The following is a 15,015-nucleotide window of genomic DNA, read 5'->3' as shown; positions in this document are numbered from 1 at the left end:
AAATGACTTTGTTTTTCATTGTCTGTACCTACACCGAGATGTAGTACATACCATGTTAATCAATATTATCCCATTGCTTTCTCATATTCTCCCATTCTTTTTTATTTATTTCTACATTCTTGCCTGTCTTACTCTGAGATTAGAAAATCACTTTTTAGTCCTGCATGTTCACCTTATTTAGATAGCTGCCCACCCCTATGATGAGGCCTCATAGGCAATATAGTGACACTAAAAATAAAGAGTTATAGGCATATAAAGATGTCTGTGAATCGGAAGCATTCTCCTAAAGGGAGTAGAGTGGAAATTTACTGGTGAACATTAAATCTCAACTGTTCTTTGATTTTAAAAAGATGATGCGCCCAGACTTGGATGGAGACATACTGGTGAGCAGCATGTGGTTTCTCATTAAGTACAGAGATATACTTTGAGTTATAGCCATGCCTTGGCTCATCTTTTACAGCAGAAAAGTATAGATCTTCGCTAGGATTTTCCTCTAGGTAAATACACCTGCCTCTGTGAGACCAGCATTTTGCAGTCTGCCCTCAACAAGGGGTCGCAATTTAGTGCTTATTTCTGGAGGGAGACAAAGAAGCAAATTCTGAAAATGCTTCTTTCTCCATTTCTTCAGGACAGATGTTTCCTGGTTCAATACTGTACATAATGCAGCGTATGTACTTGAATATGCAGGAACAAGTGATACAAGACCCCCCACCTTTTACCAGTCAGTATGTGCAAATATTACGATGAAAAATTGTAGCTGTTTCACCACCTTACACATTTCTTCATGATAACTAGCACAGGAGAGGTATTACAGGAGACACTGGATGCATCACTATAATACTTTTTAGAGACAGAACTTTGCAATATGTTATTGATTGAAATGCTCTTACTAAAATGATGAGGATACCACCTCTTTTTTATCTTAAGCAGAAAAACCTGCAAGTTCCAATAACTTTTAATATTTTTTATTTTTTTTTACATGTACAGATGATGGAACGCCAAAGAAAATCATGCAAACAAAACCTTCATCAGTCTGTCCTGGAGGCCAGCCAGAGACTAGATAATTTGGACATGACCACGACGGGCCGGATGAATGAGTGGGAATGAGGAAATGCTTCCAGGCTTTGTAAAACTGCTGTAGACAGTCTGTCCCTTTCTAAAATGTGCTTAATTTTTTTATTCAGAGTAAAAACAAAGCCGAACATTTTTACCATGTTCCTTTGAAAGGAATGTCTTGAGAAAAAAGTTTTTTTTTCCTGAAGAGAAAAACCATGTTTTGTTATAACGGTACTATCCAATTCAGTCATAATCTCATGGCACAAAAAGTACACCACTTAAGAACATGATTTTTAAGAGCTGCTGGGATTTTTAACCTCTTCTCAAAATACATGAAAGACCTCTTAAATGTATTGCCTTAGCACATTCCAAACCTATTCATTTAGCAGTTGTATCAGATATATTTCTTTGTCAGCTACCCATTTAAGAAGGGATCATCTTAAAAGGCACTGACATAAATTGTTGTGCCGAAGATCGATTAGTTTAAAAGGTTTTTCCTTTTAACAGATCAGATAGCTATTATATCTCACCATTCGGTATATGGAATTTTCATTGAACAATTTCAGTATTTAATCGCTTCTTTAAACACATATTCGTTTTAAATAATTTCACCCAGATTCCATAATCATGACTTACTTAAATGAGTTTTCCACTTGTGAGCTGTATTGAGTAAATGTGACCAAATGGCCAGGAAATTCTTCTGAAGAAACCAGTTTAATTAGCTAGGAGAGGCTTTTGGTGCAAAGGTAGCCATTATTCAGCCGAGGCAGGCAGAGCAGCTTTCAGGAGGTAGGTCATAAATTATCAAAACTTTGCTAGGTATTAAGGGGCATACAGGTGAGCATTACACATCACTACCAGTCTTAGCATGGGCAGTTAGTTGGATCCAATTCTTCCCATCTTATATTGCTGAATTAATTCCTACAAGTGTGTAAAGGAGTGCACATGAACTGTTGTTATTTACTGTTCTGAAAATCACACTTTTTGACAGATATGTAATTGCTATTGTTTCTTGAAATTGGTTCATAAGAAAGATGCTGAAAACAGCATTGCGGTAAATAACTTTAATTGAATTCTAAGGGCAAAATTCTGCCAATCACTATTCCCATTGGGTAACACTTTTCTCTGCAATTAGTCTATTGATTTTGTTGAGATTACTTATAGGTACCTTCATATAGGTTCACATTATAGGTTCACATTAGGTACCTTATAAGTAAATGACAGAGCAGAACTTCACCTTAACATTGAAAAGTGGCAAGGATGTTTCCTTTCTTGAGGTCTTTCTGTCTTCTATAGGGTGATGGACTCCATTTGCTAACCTGGACCACCAGTATTTATTCTGAAGCAGAAATTAGGCTGGATGAGGTAGCACCAATCTGGAGAGAGCTCAGCAAGAGTCCTTCCCATACCCAGTAGCCATAATCTATTTCTTCTCTGATAGAAGAACCTATAAAGCCCATAAAGTCATCCCACTTTAATACCAGCTTGAATACCATAAATGGTATATAACAGAAGCATAAATTTCCAGTACAGTTTACACAGTTTCTTCTGTATGAATCCCGGCAATTTATTTTTCCTTGACCTGATGAAGAAAAGAAAAAAAAAAAAAAAAAAAAAAAAAAGTTGACAGCTCCAGAAACTTCAGACTCACTTAGAATTAAATAAACTAACTGTGGTAGAACTATGATCTCATCAACCTCCCACGCACTGACTTTTGTGTTGTACTCATTTATATTGCATGCCTAATTAATCGGGGGACTTAACAATTACAAAACTAAACTACCAATAGATTTTCTTATGTTCTTTGGAAAAGGAAACAGAATCAAAAAGAAATGATTATGAATCAGAAACTTGCTGAAAGTGGTATAACCACAATCCTCATATTTAGAAATCATTCAGCTATCTGTTCAAGCCCATGGATAACTTTTCAGGCTGTCTTACAGCAAACCCAGATTTATACCACTGCTGACGGATTTTATTATTATTTATAGTTTATTTGCTTGCAAAAGCCATATAGGAAAAAAAAAAAATCCATCTTTATTCTTTTTTTTTTTTTTTTAAACATACTTCCATAATCTCAACAGGAACAAGTAGATGTCACATTTCAGATGAGTTTATACAGATTCATAGAGTTTTGGAGACAAGAATATCTCCATATGAATGGCATTTCAAAACTGAATTCAAACATTATGCTGTAATTCCCTCTGAAGATTCTCTCTCACATACTACAGATTGAATAATAACGTGAAAGGACTCCATGTTTCTAAAACTATTTTTTTTTTTTATTATTTATTTGTGTGTGTGTGTGTGATAACTATTTAAAGAGAAGCTGCGCAGTCTGCGTACAACACATTGACTTTCTAGTTTCCCCTGAACCTCTTTTCTTTCTAACTTATCCTCTTGATTAAGCTGTTTGTTGGCTGTTACAGATTTCTTTTTAATGTTCTCTGTTTGCACTTCACACAAATGTCTGTTGGGGACAGAAACTGTATAATTCAATGGAAAGATGTATTTTCTAAAGCCTCCAAACTCCCAGGTGATAAGGGACAATTTTGCCTGAAATTATTAGTTTCTTCACTCTTGCAAATTCATTTTTGGATCTTCAACCTTTTCAGGTTGCATCATTATGCATATGCAACTATGTACAAAATCTGTCTGAAGAGTAGGAAGGAGCTGGACTTCCTTCATGTTTTTCTCTATATTTTATGGGCTTCCAGCACAGCCTTTCAGAAGTCAACAGACATCCATAATCTGTTATTATATTTCTATATTCTCACAGTCAGAAAGACACTGTAATTTGAACTAGAAGTCCTCCAAGTACATAGCTTCTGCAAGAGCTTCTGGATCCCATAGGAATGCATTTTGAAAGACGCTGTCAAGTGTCTGCATGGCTCCAGATCAATATGTCAGAAGGCAAAAAGAGCAAATGCATTTGTTCTGCATAGTTCAGAGAGACTATCTGCCCAAACTGATAATGAATAGTCATTTGTGTTTGGTCTTTGTTCGGTAATACTAGGTGAATTCAAAACCAGCCTACCCATAAAATTATCCGGTTTGTGATAACTTCAATTGGCATATTTTGCCTTTCTTTGCAGGTTTGCAGCTTCTCTCCTGCTGGATTTTGCTAGAATCGGTAGAAGAATATATTCCAGCTGTGTTTCAAGTTGCACTTGGGAGGAAGCTGCTGGGGAAAGTTTACTGTTTCTAAGTTTTTCTTGCTCTCCAGGAGTCCCTGAAACAGGTGCTTATTTTCAGTAGGCTCAGTGAAGGGCGACAGCTCTCTCACACTGGTAACTATGATGTATTCAATAAAGCGCACACCTTACCTTGCTCTATAGCCACACTGCTGAATAGACTCTACTCTTATGCATCTACTTCAGACAGCTAAGCATTCAGATAAGTAGAATATATTATCATTCACTTGTATTTCTTCTTGGTAGCCTGGATTTTTTCACTAGTTTTTGAATAATTTTACTCTATTACAATTTGGCCATAGTTCTTCACATTGTTCATGAGATTATACTGTTTCCAATATGGCTGGAATTAAATGATTTGAGTAGTAATTGCAAATACTGTCTACAACTGTCTAGAAGCATTTTTTTTTTCTACAATGTACTGATTGCCTAAGCCATTTTTTACATTGTTTTTGTCAGTCATCACTTTTTTTTTTTTTTCCCCTTTTGTATTAGTTTATGGAACATGTATACTCAACATCAGTATCTGTCAATGTGTCTAACGCTTCACCTAATATTCTAGCCATGTCCACAGAAAATAACTTGCTGAAATATTTTCCAAATATTTCCTTTTTCTTGTGAAGTACCACTTATAAAAATCCAGAAAGAACTGAAAGCAATCTATCAGGAAAATGGAGCAAATGCACTTGAACAAACAAACCCAAGCATATAAATGCAAATAAAAAACATCCCACATGATTGGAGACAGTTGGATCAGACTATTGGGCTTTAACTGTGCACCTAGGTAGAATACATTGTCTTAATAAAGCAGGCAAAGCAGTGAGACTTTTAATTTGTTCATTCAGGTAACATTTTTATTGGCATGTACAATGAGTTACATGGCAATTCTTATGTATTAATTATGATGAACAGCACTTTCATGGACATAAACAAGGTGATTTTTAAAAATAGACTTGTGATAGACACTAAGGTATGAGACTATAGCATTAGTTTCATTTGTATCCACACTAAACCTACATTGTAGGACATCTTCCCAAAATCATGTTAGTAGTATGTCCTTTATTCTCTTTGTGTACAAGCCAAAAGTAGGTATTTGTTCCCAATAGCACAGAAGGAAAAATCTCTTCAATAATCAAAGGAGATTTGTGACTACTCAGTATTTCAGAGTTGTTTCTAAACATGATGTGAACACCTCTCAGGAAAAGATGGAATACCGCGATACACAGACAAGGCAGTGATTCTTACCTGTTTTTAAAAATGTATAAGAACAACTGCTGATCAAATAAGAATTCAAACATTTCGTGTATTATACTTGAGGGCATTCAAGCTCCTAGCTGATGGGTATAACGAGAAGCTTCCCATTTAGCCATTATATTGTTGTGCTGTATAGAGTTTTTACACCTTTCTCTGAAACATCTGGTATGGGTTATTGTCAAAACTGTACTTTGAGCATTGCTTTGGCTTAACATAATAATTTCTATGCTGCTGAAACTGGGACATTCTAATTATCTTTCAACATTACAGCACTGTACTACTAAAACCACTTTAATCCATAAAAATAACAGAAAAGAATCATAAGCCAAAAGACTGTTTACAAGTTGACACAAATGACCCAATCTTTGAGAAGAGCCATAGTGGAAAAAGTGTGAAAAATGTACTTCACAGAAGCATCCTTGGCAGAAGAAGTGAATTCAGTGAAAAGGTTTAATACATTTTAACGAAAGCCTGAATTGGATGACAGAGTTATTAGAAGTGTATCTTGTACCAAAAAAAGGGGCCAGAAATGATCTCAGAAAAGATAGAACATATCTGCTATGTTATTGACCTCAGTATAAACCAGCAAATATAATAAACAGGCAAATGGCAAAAAAAAGCCTAAACATGACAAAATAATCCCTGCTAGATTTTTCGTGGTTTTATCCCCTTGTATATGACTTGTGCTATGAATGTATATCAATATGCTTCCAGCAGCTGTACAGGTCCATTAGCCAAATGCTATTCTTCATAACAAAACCATTAGAAATATATGGCCACAAAGTGCTTTTGGCCTGAGTCCAGCCAATCCCGTATTTCAGCAAGCCGTTTCAATACAGGCAAAAGAGAAGGAAAAAAGGAAATCTTTTTCTGAGCATGTTGTATCTGCAAATATAATAATGTGCAGTAGGACAGATCAGGCAGATTTCTGCACTGTCCGAACGATATACCTTAAAGCTGGGAGAGGCTGTTTAATGAAGCATGAGTGCTAGCTGTCTTGAGCACAATAGGAAACTCATGAACCTAACCTCAATAGTGCTGTCACAACAGCATTTAGTTTTCTCTATGGAAAGAGATGTGAGATTTGAAGTTCCGTACTCAAACAAGAAATGCCCTATAATACTGCAAACTAGAAGACAATCAGAAATAACTACTTCATAAAAAATAATATTATTAATCAGATTTTTTTTTTTAAGAAAAAGCACTGAGAAAAAAAAACAAAAAAAACAAAAAAAAAACAAAACACGTCACATGACCCTGAAGCAAACAGAGCTTAAAAGAGTGCTTAAAGGAAAACCAAAACAATTCACTAGCACTTTGTTTCTGAGAATCGATCTTTCTTAGCAAAATAGAGGGTTGTCTCAGGCAGCATCTGTTATGGCACAAGCAGAACTTAAGTGCTGGAAGGAGAAAAGTTAATGTGGGTAAAGCAAAAGGGCAAGGCCACATTTCCTTGCTTATCATTTCCCAGATATATTGTTGTGTCCTTGTGCAGATTCCTTAATTTTTACTTTGTCTCAAGTTCCACAGCTATAACCTAGGCATAATTTCCCTTAGCTGCTATGCTTATCTCTGCATCCAAATTCATTTTCACTGAGTACCCAGGATATGTGGATACGAGCACTATCAACAGAAGCTTTCTCTGCCTCAGATATTGTTTTGTCACTCGCTATTGAATGTTGATCTCATTTCCATAGGAATCACATACAGCAGAGCTATTGAGCAAGTTCTTCTCAAAAGCTGATCTGCAAGGCAGCACAAGCTCCTGCACACAGCGAGCAGCAGTGACCACTTCTGGTGGCCTCACAGCAGCAAGACTGTTGAGTGTGAAAACACTTTGCTACTTCGAAAGAAATCTGACGATAAGATCCAAGATAGGGAAAACATTTATTTTCATGTTAGATAACATATGTTACTGTTCTAGCATAATCAGGGTGTAATTATAATTTCTGAGATGTTAAAGTATGTTCATATTTTTTTTGTTTGTTTTATTAGAATACAAGATACAACGTAAAATCAAATAATTCCCGTAATGTTAACAGGATCACAAACAATCAGCTGATCAACATTTGGGATTTTCCCCACACTAAAAGTGCCAGACATCGTATGGATTATGGCAGAAAAGTGCTAGCAAGATGCAAAGGTTCTTGGCAGCTTGTAGACACCATATAATATAACGATAAAGAGATGTAAACAAACAATTAAAAATATGAGATTAGAAATGAGACATCGTTCCACTAAGTGCTACAAAAATAAGGCTTCTAACCAGAGAAGCTCTTGGAAAAGGGTTGTCTTTCAAATTGCTTAAAAACTTCCAAATTCCTTCTCTCCCCTATTTGTTTCCCCTCTTTCCCCAGAAAGCTGAAAAAAGACCAAAACAAAGGAACACAAAACAAAACAAAACACAAATAAAACAGACTGAAAAATAACTCGAGGGACTGAAATTTATCTTACACTGTTGGAGTAAAGCACAAATTCCGTGATTCGGTAAACCAACAAAAGGAGGGTATCAGCGAGGGCTTAGCGAGCTCCATCCAAGACAAAGACACTTTAGCCAGAGGTCTCAGAATAATGAGAGCTTCCACAAAGGCAATCACTGGAAGTAAACAAATATTTGAGCCTGTAGTAAAATGGGCTTTGCATACATGTGTGACAAGAAATCCAATGAATAAACAAATTATATATAAACACCACAGAAGCCATCAGCTCTGCAAAAGAAGTTCTGAAGCAATTTAAGGTTGCAAAAGCATTTTTGAGCAGGACAGGTTTGGGGCCAAATCACCTTTTGCTGTCCCAGAGTGAAAGGTAGTTTGTCACTGGAAAAATAAAGCTCACAGAGGGTTAGTTACCTCCAGAGGCCACAAGTCAGCTGTCACCTTAGTCACTGCCAATTCAGGTCAACCTCATAGCAAAACAATCCCACAGTAGAGTCCTATATGGAATATACAGCAAGAAAGTCCCTTACTTTCCTCTGGCCAGGCATTATAGAACTGGGTTTTATGCAGCGTGGACCTTTTTGAAGCAGCTTTCCAACAAACAAGTACTGAAAAAAAAAAAAAAAATCAGGTGTGCTGGAGTAAGGGCTCCAAACTGCCAAGCATCAAGCTATCACCATGTGCAGGGGTTCAAGTTAAATCCTATTTTGATTATCTTTACCTCTGTGTCAGGGTTGTCTTAGAGAGGCACTAACATGATGCAGCTAGGAAAAGAATACTTTCTGTATTCATTTTGATTCACGATTTTGCAACTTTTAATTTAGTTTTAAAGATTTTCCATCAATAACATATCCCTTTATTTTTCATGTGCCTGAACTTGTCAGATATCTCTGAACCATTTGTACTGTCTCAAATTAATGAAAAATATAAAACAATAAAGTTCTGTTTTAAATAAAGCAAAAAAGTGTTGAAAGCAAACCAATTACACAAACAAAACCCAGGCAAGATGAATGCATTCTTAACAGTTCCAAGAGTAACATGTTTTAAAGAAGAAGGCTGCAATTTTTAAAAAATATATTTCAATCCTATAAAAAATACAATGCTTTGGTGCCCAAGTCCCAGGCTCCATTGTGATATTAGGTACATCGAAAAATTCTATTAGCAACTGTAAGTTCAGCCATGGTGACTCAGCCATGTCACACTGATGAGTGGGTCTTCACACCAGCTGAAGATAAAGCTCAGTTCAAGAGACGTTTATTTTTTCCTTTAGAAACTCACGAAAACATGATACTTAGATTGAGACACTCATCGAGAGAAAGAAGCTCTTTCTTTTCAAATCTGCAAAAGTTATTTGGGTAACGTGTACTTTCTGGTCCTTCATATTTAATAGCAACCATCCTTCCATTGTAAGGCTGTCATTAAACATAACACAGCGTTCTGACCTTTGAATCACCACTAGAAGACACCATGAACAACTTATATGCCAATCTTGATTTCCAGAGAAGGCTCAGGCAGATTCTTTTATTTATTTATTTATTTATTTATTTTTGTAGCTTATCCTACTAAAATATCCAGACATGCCATGTATTAAGATAGAAAGTAATGTTCTTGTGAAATAGTTACCATCGATTTCAAATATCTGTTGCAAAATAAAGTTGGTGGAAGGCTCTTTTACACCCAGATATTTTAAAGAATTACCAAAAGATAATTTGTGAGATATTTGAAGTAGGTTTACAACAGAATACCATATCTTGACTTTAGCATATCAACAGTATAAAGTTAAATTAACAGAATTAAAGCTATTCAAACTCAAAAAGCCCACAGCATAGTTATCAGACTCCAGGACTAATGCATAATAAAATAAGTCTTCTAATCAGTAGGGAATTAAAGAAAAAATGTTAGGAAAAACTCATTAAAGGGCTGATCCTCAAGGTTGATATGTTATTAGAAAATGTGGGCACCATGCACCTTTCCAGACCAAAGCCTAAAAACATTAGAAGCATTAGATGCTTCAAATGCCTTTTGTAATCAGATAGGAGTGTATACTGTATTTCTCTATATAATCCTGCCTAAACCATTTGCTTTAGGCAGCATGTTGATAGTAGGAAGTGTTATGAATTAGTTTTCATAATTATCCTAATTTTTAAGCATTTAAAATTGGTTTTATAGCATTTGCAAGTGTTTTGTCTTTTTTATTATTATTTATTTATATATGTTACTATTTTTCCAAACCACTTTTAATCTATTTATTCTAAGGAACAATGTAAGAACATCTTCTGTTTAGATAAGAAACGAGCATGTCTCCATCAAACACCTTGAGCTATTGTACAGACCCCACACCTTTTTCAAGAGTACTCAGAGAAGTGAGATTGGCATCGATTCATGTACATTAGCTATTACACACTGCTTGCACAATCCCTTTCAAATTTGGGGACCAGGAGAGTGTCCCCATGGGCCTTGAGACAGCAATGCATATGAGCATGAGAATAAAGTAGTTAGAAGAGCCAAAATGCCACTGTGCTCTGAATATTTTATGTGGTTTAATTGTATTATATTGATTTGAGTCCATTATAGCCTGGTTTGTTACTCTAATAAATTACATTGTTCTTTGAAACAGTGGTCGCTTAAGATTGAAATGTTATATTAAAACTTATTTCTGACTGGCATCCCTCAAATTTGGTATTTACCTGTGGCTATAGAAAAAGTAATAACTGAAAGGAATTCTTGAATAAAACTTCTGAATAATAATCTAGAAGTTTAAAAATGATTCATTATCATTGGTTAGAGTGGAAGGAGAATGGCAGAAGAAACAACCATTTTTCAGGCTATGGTTTGCAAACAGGACGTGTAAGCAAAAGAGAAGGAATAACTTTTCATTAAGATCTGAGGAACAGGCCTTTAGTTTTTGAATCCCCCCCAAAAAAATTTGTTGTAATAATTGCTCTTCAATGCTAGTGTCTTTCTCTATATATATTAAATTGGGGGTTTGGAAGAGTGTTAATTATTGAAAGAAAAAAAAATACTCTTTCCAAAAGACATATCTATATTAGATATATAATTTATTATTGGTTGTATATTTTATGTGGCAATTCACATGAAATCTGAAGCTAGAAGAATTTGCAAAGACAACATTTTAAGATGAACTATTATTATGACTGGGATTGATTTTTATTAAAAACAAAACCCATAGAGAACATTTTCAAAGTAAATATCAAGACAGTACTGAGAAAGTAATTGTAAAAAAAAAAAAAAAAAAAAAATAGAAAAAAGCCTGCTAAACACCATACATTCCATATATTCTGTGCATTTTTTTTTCCAACTTTTTAGGTTGAAATAAAAGGGACGTGGGTATTGTGGGGATGGAGATCTGTGTAAACAGGAGCTCAGAGTAGATCATAAAAGAACTTGTGAGACACCCTATATATATACTGCTACCACGTGTTAAATGATGAAGGTGAGTCATCAACATAAGAAGAATACCTTATTAAACCCTATGGGATTCCTCTTTGATGAGCAGCAGCATAGTCACTGCAGGAGGATGCATGTCAGAGGCAAAGTGCTGCACAGCACTAATTTGCTCTGTCAGGCATTTCCCCCGTAGCACCGAGTTGATAGTCTTGTGGGACTGATCTCCTGGGACACAGAGAGTCTGATGATGGGGCTGCAGAAGTAGGTGTTTGGTAGCAAAAGTGGAAACTGACTGGATAAGCAAACTGACTGTCTCTGCATTCCAGATAAATTATTGAATACTGCCCTCAGACATGCAGAATTTAAAACTTTTACATAAGCTTACTGACACAGATGAACTTAATTTAAAAAGAACTTAATTGAAAACAACCATTCACATCTTTAAAAAATACCATAACAAGGCGTAAACCAGCTGTAATTGAATTTTTGTCATTGTGTTCACAGCTGTTTATATTTTGATACTTTGATTGAAAATATATATAATCTCATCAGTTACTTATCTTGAGCCTGATAAGTGCAAGAATCACCTGCCAGGAGGTGTAAAAGCCCCTCTACATGCCCTGTCTGTGTTGGAGAAGGCACCTGCTCAAAGTGCCTCTGCTCTGAAACGTAGCAGGAGGGACACCAAAGAGGTTGGATGTCCTGTGCCAGGATCAGACGAGGTGATCCCAGTTGTCCTTTGGGGCCATGCTACCTCCTCGTCCAGGCTTGCGGACATCCTGGGGTTCAGTGGGTTGTGCCATTGCTGGAATCACCACTGGGACTGACATTACGGAATTGGCCATTCATCATGTTTGACACAGGGGCTATTTCAGAGAGTACTGCTTTGGCACATTCAGGAGTAATTACATCAAAGTTGGTGCTGTGCACTGCTTCAGAGGGAGGTCATACAGATGATAATAATGCATCATGCTTTTTTTCTCTATTGTAATGCTACCTATGTCTTATGTATGTCTCTTACTATTCGTCTGTAACCTTCCAGTGCTGTGTGCCAGGGCTGTTTGCCTTCAGAGAGAGTCTGCATGCAGATATCAGTCAAAGAGCAGAGAAAAGGGGAGAACAATACAAAAGCAAACAAGAATGAAAAATAAAAGCATTCAGGGAAAAAATAGAAATGTAGGATTCCTATACAAAACAACATATGTTAAATATATTCAAAAGAATTCATAAGAAAAATTGATGTGACTTGCATAAATCTAAAACTTATAGAACAATATGCAAACTAACATTAGGCATTCAAAACAACATATTATGTTATATCTATTCAAAACAACATATTATGTTATATTTATAAAGGCATATTTTACAGTCAGAAATAGACACTACAAAATGATGTGATTTACACAAAGTAGAATATACACAAAGCGAATGATAAATATAAACCAGAATATTTTGAAGCCAATCAAAAGGCCCTATCTGTCTACTTATTTTATTAATAGCAAAATTGTCTTTCCAGTAGGCATAAAATTGGCTCATAATGGCCTAATCCCACCAATGTTACTTACCTTGGGATAGTCTGACGTCAGCCTTATGAATAATTCTATGCGTGTCAGTAAAGATGCAGCTGTTAAAATGGTAAGCCAGGCCCAGTCATTAGATTAGCCTGAAAACAGTGACTTAAAAAATGGGAGCTCACATAATTGACTTGCTCTGTTAAACCTCTAGGATCTCAGAGATACCTTTCTCAAGCTTTTCTCCACCAAAAATTAAAATGGAGATTTTATTCACTTCCTTTTCTCATTCTCTTTCCTTTTGAAAAGCTCAAATTTCATCATTAACCATACCTCATAAGAGGCTAAAGGGGAACATCAACTGAGACAAGATTTAAAATAAACAGACAGAAATCAGCAACGTGGAGTTTGCAAGAGATCTCTTCATTTACTGGTTACTGTCTTAAGGAGACAAAAACTATTAATTCCCACAAAAATAACAATAACAATCAGTATTGTTTTAGTAAATCATGTTCTGTTCACATAGGTTATTTACTTGACCACCAACCAGCAGAATCATGAGAGGACTTCAGCCTTTGGATCTTTGCAGGACTGCAGTTTTAACAGTATGAATCACAGAAAAACAGAACACCTTAAAACATGGTTAATTATATCTACTGTTGAATGCATCAGATGATACAAAAATATGAATCTGCTTGTTAGTCAAGGCGTTAGGATTTTGACCTACTGTCAGTTTACATTGAAAATAATAGAACTAAGATTTCTCTAAACATTCAGAGATCAATTTTTCCCATATCAGGTAACAACAGTAAGAGTGCTGATTATTGTTTGTATTCTTACCTTCTTTATAATGATAATGAAAACAGAACACTAAAATATTTCCTGAAATAAATAAATAAATAAACAAACTAATATTCTTATGCATGTTATTTTTACAGCTGTAGATCACATGCTGAACACTTCATTACCAGTATCCTTAAATTTTTATAAGCAAAGCTCTCCTATTAGTTAAACTGCACAGAAAAACCTGCTTGCATTCAGTGCCCTAGCAGGAATGTTACAGTAATTTGTAAAGAATTTTTTGCCCTACAGAATTATTGCTGAACATACCCCACTGCAACACAAAGTCAATTTTGAAGTTTGTTGTTCTGCCCTGCCCTTTGGCACATGCCCCATTTTAACCATAACCAAAGACTCCAGTTGTGACCCTTGAACCACATAAAGCTTCCCTGGAAAACACAGACTGAGATGAAAGCTGAGATTTTTTTCCTACTTCTTTTTAAAAAGGGGAGTGATCTTATTTATTGAATTGAACAAATTGAACAAATCCATACACAGCTCCCCACACCCCATTTTGGTAGATAAGCTCCTGTAACCACAAGTATTTGGATTTTGGCTTCCCAATTTACAAGACCCTCTCTAGGCAGGGCTCTGGCTTGGCAGGAGTGTGGATGCTGTGGGTCAGGGACACTTGCTGCTTGTGATGCAGCTGATAATGAGGATAACTCTTTGCTTTAGTCACTAGCAGTTCAAAAAAAAAAAAAAAAAAGTTGCAAATTTGGTACATTTGTACAAAAAAGGTACAGCATTAATGATGGAGTGGTTTTGTTTCCCAATTAGAAAATGTCAGAAGTCAGAACTGTGGAGAAAAGCATGAAGTTTGAAACTAAGCAGTTAAGGCTGATGAAAAAATCTCTGTACTACATCTCGTCCATTAACTGAAAAAAATATCTCATGCTCAAAAAGGCACTTCTTCCCCATTTCTGGTGTCAGGAAGCAATCTGCCTAACTTGCTATCTGGCTTCGCTGCTTCCAATTGACTGTAAGAGTCACTGAAGGTGTGCCTTTACCCATCTGTTCCTGAAGCTTTTAAGACCCTATGTTGCTTTGAGAAAGTGAAAGGCTTTTACTTTTTATCTTTTTTCTCTTTACTCTTTCAGTGCAAAATTTGATAATAATTTTCCTTAGATAAAGGAGAGGTGAAATTCAAATCTGTTCTCGTGTTTTGAAACTTAACATATACTCTTAGGTATCAACTGTGGGATTATATCTGCTGGGTGGCCACCCTAAAGTGCATTACACGATAAATGCTCAGCATAGCAGTGATGATACTTGGCAAGAATCAGATTTACAGCTAAAACTACACATCCCAGAGCT

The sequence above is a fragment of the Aythya marila genome, assembly GCF_965140915.1.
Source record: "Aythya marila genome assembly, chromosome: 6".
Lineage (NCBI taxonomy): Eukaryota > Metazoa > Chordata > Aves > Anseriformes > Anatidae > Aythya > Aythya marila.
This window is presented reverse-complemented; position numbering follows the sequence as displayed.